This window comes from Apium graveolens, chromosome 3 (genome assembly GCF_009905375.1).
Source record: "Apium graveolens cultivar Ventura chromosome 3, ASM990537v1, whole genome shotgun sequence".
In the NCBI taxonomy this organism is placed as follows: Eukaryota; Viridiplantae; Streptophyta; class Magnoliopsida; order Apiales; family Apiaceae; genus Apium; species Apium graveolens.
Window position 1 is genome coordinate 224810436 of NC_133649.1, and position 9450 is coordinate 224819885.

The 9450-nt window shown below is 39.6% G+C and overlaps 1 non-coding gene across 1 annotated transcript; it reads left to right on the plus strand.

The window, feature by feature from the left end:
• Window positions 1-3062: 3062 nt before the first annotated feature.
• Window positions 3063-3167, plus strand: LOC141715329 (small nucleolar RNA R71). The gene has a single exon (XR_012572095.1). It is a non-coding gene; the product is annotated as a small nucleolar RNA R71 (small nucleolar RNA).
• The last annotated feature ends 6283 nt before the right edge of the window (window positions 3168-9450 follow it).

A 9450-nucleotide genomic window follows, 5' to 3' on the forward strand; every position in this document is an offset into this window, starting at 1 on the left:
AGTGTTAGGTTAGTGGATCCCAGACTATAAAAGCCTTAAGTCACCAGGTACAAAGTCCCCTAGAACTTAATAGCTCGAGTATTAAAGAGCTAACTCTTGGTCAATTATGTATAACACATACTTTTTTTTTCTTTTTTTCTTTTTTTTGCAACAATTTCTGAATAAGTGCGTTTCGCTCCATCTCATTCAACCCTAGACTACTCATAAAAATATGAGCCGGCTACTAGCCATTTGATGCCTAGCCTTATTCATAACTAGCAATGAATTCCAAGTTTTTCTCCAATTTTAAAATTCAGTGTTCTTTTGTCATTAAGAGAATACCAAAAATTCTAAATATAACCAAGTGATTAAATCTCAACAAATAAATAAGTATGATCATGATCTAGCTCAAAAGCAATCCTATAAGACTTTGTGAATTTTTTTTATGGCATGTAAATCAAATCATTAAGATTTAAACATCCCTCTATTCGACATCACTACATTCAAATTAACATCAACCAATCAATCAGAAATAGCTCAACCTAAGGGATCATGTTATATGCATGCACATGCAACTATATGAACCCACATAAAACACACGACAAATATGCAAACAAATATGACCTATATGAACAATCATGCAAAAATATGAATGACTTAACAAATATACATGCAACATGAATCTATATGAATCTATATGGACACACACAAACTAATCCTTACATTATCACCCCCAAACTTAAAATTTTTGATGTCCTCATTGAAGGTAATAATAAGGATCCAAGGCATACCTAGTCGTCAAGAGGATCACCCTCCACAGGTGGAGAATCAGGCAGTGGGTAAACAGAATCAGCTCCAAATACAGGCCAATCGACCTCGACACCAGTGGCTCGGAAAATAGTGCCCAAAGCCCGTGTCAAATCTGCAGTAAAATGACTGTGAATATCGTGCATGGCCTCCATATGCCTGGTCAATCGCCTATACTGCTCATCACCAACACCAGTCCTATCAACTGCTTATTGTGCATGAAAAGAACCCTCTATAGGCATGGGAGGATCCGTCCGGCCACCCTCTACATCATCAAAAATATATCTCAACCCCTTATCATGGGGTGCACCTAATAATGCATAACTCAAGTGATCTGGTAGTGGGTTGAGCTCAAGTGTGGGAGCTTCCTCAATAGACGGTTGAAAACGCTCCTCGGAATCTTTCAGCTCTGTTAATCCAAGAGACTTGAATGACATATCCAACTTCCTCTTCCACGGAGGTGCATTCAAAACCTGCACTTGCTCTGCTCCTTCTTCATCTTCACTATCAGATTCCCCTGTCAAGGCTCTCTCTAAAGTATTTAACCTTAGCACTTGCTCAAGTTCTGAATTCACTACAGAATTGACCATCTCTACTTTAAAGCATTCCTCTTCATCAGTGTGGAATTTTATTGCTTTGAACACATTAAAGGTGACTTCCTAATTTAGAATTCTCATTGTAAGCTCTTCCTTCTGCACATCGATCAGAGTTTGTCCAATTGCTAAAAATGGTCTCCTCAAGATAATGGGAATCTTCTTATCTTCCTCAAAGTCCAGAATTACAAAATTAGTAGGGAAGATGAGTTTGTCCACCTTAACCAAGACATCCTCCACTATTCCTCGCGGATAAGTGATGGAACGGTCAGCTAGTTGCAATGACATGTATGTTCGGGATCAGGTAGACCAAGCTTCTTAAAGATAGACAAGGTCATCAGATTGATGCTAGCTCCCAAATCACACAAGCATTTGTCGAACGACAAGTTTCCAATAATGCAAGGAATAATGAAACTTCCAGGATCTTTAAGCTTCGGAGGCAACTTTTGTTGCAACACAACACTGCACTTCTCCGTTAGAGCAACGGTTTCCAACTCCTCAAGCTTCACCTTCCGCGAGAGAATATCTTTCACGAACTTAGCATAGCTTGGCATTTGTTCTAGAGCTTCAGCAAAAGGTATGTTAATGTGCAACTTCTTGAAAACCTCCAGAAACTTAGCAAATTGCTTATCAAACTTCTGCTTTTGAAGTCTTTTAGGATATGGTGGAGGTGGATAGACTTGTTTATCCCCCTGTATTATTCTCAGGAGGAGTGTTTTCAGTAGCTTTATTCTTTGGTTCCACCTTGGCATCCTTCTGCACAACTTTTTCAGCTACAATCTCATTTTCTGGAATTGTCAAGGGTGTAGACGCACCTGCATTCTAGACAAAATTTTCAGACTCTTTGTTTTGCTGAATTTGAGGCTTGCGACCTTTCCAGACCTCAAGGTTATGGAGTTCACCTGTTCTTTAACTTCCCTCTTGCCTGGATTGGCTTCTGTATCATTAGAAAGCGTTCCTGGTGGTCGATTCAATAAGGCGTTAGCAATTTGCCCTATTTGGTTCTCCAGACTCTTGATAGAAATAACTTGGGTTTTGTATATAGGAGCCTGGTTTATGCACATAAGCCTCAACTCCTCCAATTCAGTTTTTTCATTCTAAAATTGACCTGCACATCCATGACTTTTTTGTCGAAGTTGAAGTTGTTGTCTAGGTGCAAATTGTTGCTGAAAACCAGGAGGATTGAATTGCTTGTTTCCAAATTGCTGGAACGGCTGTTGCATCGCATTTTGATTGTTACTCCAGCTGAAGTTAGGATGATTCCAATTGTCAGGATGATACGTGTCTGGAACTGGTTGCTGCGATCTCTGAAAGTTGCTCACAAATTAAGTTGATTCAATAGATATAGCGCATTGCTCCGTCGCATACAAACCTACACACAGCTCACAAACACTGGTTATCTGATTAACACCATAGTTAGCCAGATAATCGATCTTCATAGACAACGCCTTTAGTTGAGCAGTGATAGCCGTAGCTGTATCCACTTCAAGAACTTGTGCTACCTTGCCCTGTGGCAATCTCTAGGTTGGATACTGATATTCATTAGCATCCATCAGTACAATTAGATCATAAGCTTGCTCATAGCTCTTTGCCCATAATGCTCCACCTGATGCTGCATCGAGTATGGGTCTTGACTGTGCTCCCAAACCGTTATAGAAGCAATTGATGATCATCCAATCAGGCATTCCATGACGAGGACACTTCCTAAGCATCTCCTTGTAGCGCTCCCAAACTTCACATAAAGATTCTCCTGATTGCTATGCAAATTGAGGAAGAGCATTCCTGATTGGAGCTGTCTTCGCCATAGGGAAGTATTTAGTGAGAAAATTTTGAGCAAGATCTTCCAAAGTAGCAATCAAACCAGCTGGTAGAGAGTGTAACCAACTCTTAGCCTTGTCCCTCAGAGAGAATGGGAACAGTCTCAATTTCACCGCATCTTTAAACACACCATTGAACCTGAAGGTGTCACAAATCTCTATGAAACCCCTAATATGCGTATTGGGATCTTCCGTTGGAGAACCCCCAAACTGGACTGAATTCTGTACCCATTGAATTAGGCCAGGCTTGATCTCAAAGGTATTAGCTGTGATAGCTGGCCTGACAATGCTAGATTGAATGTCATTAATCTTTGGTTGAGAATAATCCATCAAAGCTTTCGTATATGCTGCTAGTTCTCCCATTGTAATAAAAACTAGAGTACCTGAAACACATGACTAAAATAAACCTTGTAAGAAAATAATCCGAGTCAGTGAACTTTAACGACCACTGATGACAAGCACATAAACTAAATTTAACACCGAGTCCCCGGCAATGGCGCCAAAAAATTGTTAGGGCGAAAACACACGCTAAAGTTACACGTAAGTATACGCGTTCGCAAGTAGTATAAGATATAAATCGGATTCATACCCACAGAGACTCTTTTTAGTTGACTTAAGAATATGCACCTATGCAACAATGGTATGGCTATCGCTCAATGCTAAGACAATAATAAGTTGAGATGTTTATAACTAACATTAAACTAACATGCAATTAACTAAGAATAAAAATGATTGAATTAACTATATGAGACAAACATGGGATTCTAACTTCATTAAATATTTCATTCAAAGTCATTGTTCTTAACCTTAGCATGTAATGGTGATGACAACTAATCAGATAACACGGAACTAGTAAACGCCAACTTCCGTTGCGCGAATACCCTACTACTAGACATCCATAAAAGAGATAGAAGCTAAGTAGACACCAATTATGCTTAGACCCTATATGTCTATAGAACGGTTTAATGCGCAAGTTATTTATCAAGATTACATAGGGCAAGTAAGATGGTTAAAATTACCTACGAATCATGCATAACAATTATACATGAACCTTGTTAGGCACAAAGCATGCGCTAAATAAATCACGTAAGTATACGCGTTCGCAAGTAATATAGAATGATTTCTAGTTCGTTTCCACAGAGACTCTGATTAATTATATCTAATTAACCCTTACTCACCAATGTATGATTACTCTTCAATGTCAAGACAATAACAATTAAGGTTAATTAACTAATATTAACTACGAGAATTAAACACTTGAATTAATAATATTAAACACACATGAGATCATAAATTAATTACTACTTCATTCAGTAGTTATTGTTATTACCCTTAGCATGTAATGGCGATGATATTAATCGAACAACACGAAACTGATAGACGCCAACTTTCATTGTACGAATACATGCTACCAAGCATCCACAATTAAGATAGAAGTAGAATAGGCCTCAATTATGTTGAGACCCTATATGTCTACAGAATTCGAAAACATAATGATTTAAGCGTAGGTTATTCATTATGATTACACAGGGCAAGTAAAACGGTTAGAGTTACCCACTAAACATGCATACAATACATGAAACTATGTTAGCATGGCAAGTTCTAAATCTCAAGATTCACTGTCGCTTCACAAGAGATTAACAGGCTATCTTACATGTTCGCGACGCACATAAGAAGAATGAGCACAACCTATGCTAGATATCATACAATCACCACATATCAAGGTATTAAATAATTAACTAAAGAAATCCATAGTAAATTCGCTATGATCCCATGATCACAATTAGCCCATAATAGAACTCATCGTCACCATGGGTTCATATGAAAACATGATAAAAACACAACGATATAAAGTAATAAAAATAATTAATAAATAATGAAGTACGTCACAAGAGTATTAAGGTTCAAAGCATAAAGAAAACTAGCATCCACTATTACAACAAATTAAAAGAATCACAAGATAAACGTATGCTTCCTCTTCTTCGTTGTTGCGTGCTAAAACGGTCTTCTTGATCTTCTTGCCTTTGCTCATTTTTGCTTGTTGTCAAAAACATCTTCCAAGATTGTTTATATAATAGCCCAAAAGAACCAGCGCTAACAGAAGCCCAATAGAACTCGAATTCTAAAAATCAGATTCTGAAAGTCCGCACCCAGGCGGCCGCCTCCTCCTTCCAGGCGGTCGCCTGCTCTTATCAGGCGGGCGCCTGCAACCCTTCTAGAAAAATTATTATTTTGCTTCAATTTTTGCTGAATTCTTCGCACATCAACCAGGGACTGACTCCAAGCACTTCCTTAAGCTTATTTTGATGAAATCCACCTATCTAAGCAAGTTACACACTGAAATGCAAAAACACTCAAAAACACGTCAAATACACAAAATACTCGAGTTCAAGACACCAATTCAAGCCGCTATGAAACGTTCTAAGTGGTATAAAATGCCACTTATCACACCCCCAAACTTGAATCGATGCTTGTCCTCAAGCATCACAGACTTAAACTCAGAATAAAACATGCATGAATGCAAACTATATGAATGCAACGATCCCCATCGCGATAACTAAACCAACCAACACATGACATATCAACAAATGCAATTAGGCGACTAAAGATCAATCAAATCACGCAAGCTAACATACAACTAGAAACATGGTGTGTGCGAATGCTTAACAGATATGCTTCGAAACTAGATCAATCACCATAACTTAATTATCCTCAAGGCAATCACAAGCTTATACGAAGAATATATTCTAGACATAAAATGACTTATAACACTTCAAGATTATTGGAGTTTATTACGGAATCATGCTTTTATTCAACACATAAACAAATGCTTATTTGATCGTGCAATGAGTGAGGTCCACAAAAGACATATACAATGGTACCCATTTAGCGAGCATTAGGTTAGCGGATCCCAGACTATAAAAGCCTTAGGTCACTAGCCACAAAGTCCCCTAAGAACTTAATAACTCGAATACCAAAGAGCTCACTCATGATCAATTGTGCATAAACCCGCATTTTTTTTCTATTTTTTTTCAATTTCTGAGCAAGTGCGTTTCGCTCTATCTTGCTCAACCCTAGACTACTCGTATACAATACGAGCCGGCTACTAGCCATTTGACGCCTAGCCACAACTAGCAATGAATTCCAATTTTTTCCAATTTTATCTTTTCATGTCTTTTATCATTAAGAGCCTATCGTGCATTCTAAGCATAAGCAATAGATTAACCTCTAAAACCATCAAACCATGACAACAATCTAGTCCTCAGGCATACTCTAAGACTTAGTGTAATTACAAGTGTTTCTAGCATGCATGCCAACCTAACAAGATTCAACATTACACTAACGCTATCACTACACTCGCATCAATATCACATATTAATCAGTAAAGCAACACAAAGGGATCATGGTATATGCGTGAGCTATATGATATGATAATTAAATCTATATAATAAAAATAAAAATAACATAAAAACTATATGGCAAAAATATGCAATTATATGAACTAAACTAACATGAAAATGCAACTACATGACACACACACAAATATGTTCCTTAACTACCACACCCAAACTTAAAATCTTCATTGTCCCCAATGAAGGTAATAGAAAGGAACACAGGGTATACCTACTCAGAAGAATCATCATCATCATCATCACCCTCAGAGGGTGGAGTGTCAGGAGGTGGATAAGAAGAATCCTCTCCATAAACGGGCCACTGGATGTCAGCTCCAAGGCCTTTAAATACAGTCCCAAGTGTTTGGGTGAGCTCCTGCGCAAACCTACTCTGCGACTCATACATCGCATCCATCCTCCTAGAAAGCCTCCTGTATTGGACATCAGCCAATCTCGAACCATCTTCTCCCTGGGCTCTCGAAGGACCTGCCTCACCCCGAGCCTGACTGGGCCTAACCATGGTAGCACCAGCTGTTGGAACTCCTCCTGGAAGGTGATATCCCAAACCATGTGACTCGGGCTCTCCACCCGTCCACTCCTGCATCGCATTCAACGTCGATGAATCAATAGGAGCGGCAGGCATCTGCAGCTGCGCATAAGACGACCACTGGACTCCACATGCCTTACAAAGCTTCATGATAATAGAGGCATACAGGATAGAGTACTACGACTTCCCCCTCAAAAACTTCAAAATTGCTTCGTAGATGTACTCACCAAGGTCCACATAATATTCCTCATTCAGAATTCCCCATAACAACCTAGCCCTCTCCACTATAACCTCATGTGCATGCACAGACGGAAGAATATTAGCACACATAAATGCATTCCAAGCATGAGCATACCTGTTCATCGCGACAGCAGGGAAATTATGATACTCGTTGGTTCCCCTTTTGAACTTCCACACTGTGCCCGGCCGACAGAGAGTAGTAATAATCAAGTCCATATCAAAGTCCTTAGGGGACTTTTCATTCCAATTCTCCTCCTATGGTTTCCTCTGTCGCTGCCCAATAACATGGCGAATCGTCTCGGGCTGATAATGAACAGTAAGCCCACGAACCACAGAAAATCCATTCTTATCGGCCTTGGCGTTCGCATAGAACTCGCGGACGATACTCATCGGAACCGCCTCAGGTGACTCACAGAATGTAATCCATCCTTTTTCAGCAACCATCGGTAACAAATCACCATACCTCCCTGATAGCAAGAACCCCCTCCCTCATAATAGGCTTAGTCAGAAGCTTGGTGTACTCTTCTTTAGCAACCCCATCCAATAATCGGGGCCTCACAACAGTGTTCCTCGAAGAATCAGCAGTCAGAATGGTGTTGCTGCTCCCTAGAGTTCGTGATCTCTTTGGGGCCATGGAAACTGAAAATAAGGGTTAGAGAGTTGTGTTTGGTGTGTAGGAGAGATTTTGTAGAGTTGAAAGTATATGGGATGTGTATGGAGAGGTTGTATGTATATATATAGTAAGATTAGGGGTTGAATTTGATTAGGAGTGGGTATTGTGGCTAATATTGGGGAAGCAATCGTGGGTTAATGGGGATTGTGGGATGTGGTTTTTGTTTTTTTATATAGGTTGAAAACTATTTTTTTTCAAAAATCAGGTCCGCAGGCGTCATTTGGAACCAACAGGCGGGCTTCTGCTAGCGCGCGGCCGCCTGGTCCTAGCAGGCGGGCGCCTGCAAGGTCTCTGGAATTTTTTTTTTCTGCCAACATTTTTCTGTTTTTTTTGGGTTTTTGGATAAAGTACTAAATTCTAAGGGTTCCTATGGTCTCATATCTTGGGTTGCCTCCCAAAAAGTGCTTCTTTTACGTCATTAGCTTGACGTAGAGTAATGCGATCAAGTTGTCAATAAAATGGCACTAACCACTTCACGGTTTGCCGTATACCCATAATAGTGCTTTAATTTCTGACCATTTACTTTGAATGCTTGGCCCGAATCGTTCTCAAAAATCTTCACCGCTCCATGTGGAAACACAGTTTTGACGATAAATGGTCCAGGCCACCTTGATATCAACTTTCCAGGAAAAAGTCAGAGACGAGAGTTGAATATAAGAACTTGTTGCCCTAGCACGAATGACTTAGGCGATAACTTCCTGTCATGGCACCTTTTTACCTTTTCCTTGTACATTTTGTTGTTTTCGTACGCTTGAAGTCAAAATTTATCAAGTTCATTTAATTGAAACATTCGCTTCTTCCCAGCTGCATCTAGATCAAGGTTTAACTTCTTCAATGCCCAATAAGCCTTATGCTCAAGCTCCGCAGGTAAATGACATCCCTTACCATAGACAAGTCGAAACGGGGACATCCCAAGTGGAGTCTTGTATGTTGTTCTATAAGCCCAAACAGCTTCATCGAGCTTCAAAGACCAATCTTTCCTTGATGGACAAATAACTTTCTCTAGAATGCGCTTGATTTCTCTATTAGACACTTCATCTTGACCATTAGTTTGCGGATGATAGGCAGTAGCAATACGATGATTCATATTATAGCGTTACATCATAGAAGTGAACTTACGATTGCAGAAATGCAACCCTTCATCACTTATGATAACTCGTGGCATTCCAAACCTTGTGAATATCTGCTTATGAAGAAAACTCAACACTATCTTTGCATCATTAGTCGGTAGAGCCTTGACTTCTACCCATTTCGAGACATAATCGACTGCCAGCAAGATGTACTGATTATTGCAAGATGAGATAAATGGTCCCATGAAATCGATTCCCCAAACATCGAAGACCTCAACTTCAAGCATCACATTTAAAGGCATCTCATCCTTTCTGGTAAGATTCCCAACTCT